Consider the following 2284-nt stretch of genomic DNA (forward strand, 5'->3'; position numbering starts at 1 on the left):
TTTTTTTTTTTTTTTGATGTTTCCTGTGTCGTTTAATATTTTCCTGGTAGAATCCTTCGATATTGCAACTCGAATGAATTTTTTTCTTCAATGCTTTCAGTTTAAGAAATGCCAAGAGTGTTATTCCCTTTTGGTTTCCTATCTCCAGGTTATTGCACATTTCATTACAATACTTTACTTTGTCTTCTCAAGCTGCCCTTTGAAATCTTCTCTTCAGCTCTTTTACTTCATTGTTTCCTTCTTTCACTTTAGCTACTTTACGTTTAAGAGCAACTTTCAGAGAATCTTCTGACATCTATTTTGGTCTTTTCTTTCTTTCCTGTCTTTTTAATGATCTCTTGCTTTCTTCATAAATGATGCCCTTGATGTCATTCCACAACTCATCTGGTCTTTGGTCATTAGTGTTCAATGCATCAAATCTATTCTTAAGATGATCTCTAAATTCAGGTGGCTTATACTCAAAGTCATACTTTGGCTCTTGTGGGCTTCTTCTAATTTTCTTCAACTTCAACTGGAACTTGGATATGAGCAACTGATGATCTGTTCCACCGTTGGCTCCCGGCCTTGTTCTGACTGATGATATTGAGCTTTTCCGAGGTCTCTTTCCATAAATGTAGTCGATTTGATTCCTGTGTATTGCAGTTGAGGTCCACATGTATAGTCGCCGTTTATGTTGGTGAAAAAGATATTTGCAATGAAGAAGTCATTGGTCTTGCAAAATTCTATCTTACTATCTCCAGCATCGTTTCTATCACCAAGGCCATATTTTCCAGCTACCAATCCTTCTTCTTTGTTTCCAACTTCCGCATTCCAATCACCAGTAATTATCAATTCATCTTGATTGCATGTTTGATCAAATTCAGATTGCAGAAGTTGGTAAAAATCTTCAATTTCTTTAACTTTGATCTTAGTGGTTCGTGCATAAATTTGAATAATAGTCATATTAACTGGTCCTCCTTGTAGGCTTATGGATATTATCCTATAACTGACAGCATTGGACTTCAGGATAGATCTCTTTGTGTGTGTGTGCTTTAAATGAAAGTTTACAGTTCAAGTTAGTTTCTCATACAAAAATTTTTACACACACTGCTATGTGACCCTAGTTGCTCTCCCCATACTGTGACAGCACACTCCTTTCCACTCTGGATTTCCTGTGTCCGTTCAACCAGCTCCTGTCCCTTTCTGCCTTCTCTTCTCCCCTCCGGACAGGAGCTGCCCATTTAGACTCATGTATCTACTTGAGCTAAGAAGAACACTCTTCACAAGTATCATTTTATATCTTATAGACCAGTCTAATCTGTGTCTGATGACTTGGCTTAGGGAATGGTTTTAGTTCTGGCCTAACAGAGTGTCTGGGGGACGTGTCTTCCAGGGTCCCTCCGGTCTCAGTCAGACTATTAAGTCTGGTCTTTTTACTAGAATTTGAGTTCTTCACCCCCACTTTCCTCCTGTTCCATGAGGGACTCTCTGTGGTGTTCCCTGTCAGGGCAGTCATTGGCGGTCATCTCAGGCTGATAGAGTCTCTGGTTTATGTGGCCCTTTTGTCTCTTGGGCTAGTATTTTCCTTGTATCTTCAGTGTTTTTCATACTCCTTTACTCCAGGTGGGTTGGGACCAACTGATGCATCTTAGATGGCTGCTTACTAGCTTTTAAGGCCCCAGACGCCATTCACCAAAGTGGGATGCAGAACATTTTCTTAATAAACTTTGTTATGCAATTGACCTAGATGTCCCCTGAAACCATGGTCCCCAGACCCCTGTCCCTGCTACTCTGTCCCTCAAAGTGTTTGGTTGTATTCAGGAAACTTCTTAGCTTTTAATTTAGTCCTGTTGTGCTGACTTTCCCTGCAGTGTGTGTCATCCTTCCCTTCACCTAAGACAATTCTTGTCTACTATCTAGTTAGTGACTACTCCTTTCCCTCCATCCCCACCTCTGTAACCATCAAAGAATGTTTTCTTCTGTGTTCTTATAGTAGTGGCCTTATACAATATTTGCTCTTATGCAACTGACTAATTTCACTCAGTATAATGCCTTCCAGATTCATCCATGTTATGAGATGTTTCACAGATTCATCATTATTCTTTATCATTGTGCAGCATTCCATTGTGTGAATATACCATAATTTGTTTATCCTTTGTCCGGTGATGGACACCTAGGTTATTTCCATCTTTTTATTATTGTGAACAGTGCTGCAATGAACATGGGTGTGTATATATCTATTTGTGTGATGGCTCTTATTTCTCTAGGATATAGTCCTAGCTGTGGGATTGCTGGATCATACAGT

This window comes from Trichechus manatus, unplaced genomic scaffold (genome assembly GCF_000243295.1).
Source record: "Trichechus manatus latirostris isolate Lorelei unplaced genomic scaffold, TriManLat1.0 scaffold00210, whole genome shotgun sequence".
NCBI lineage: Eukaryota > Metazoa > Chordata > Mammalia > Sirenia > Trichechidae > Trichechus > Trichechus manatus.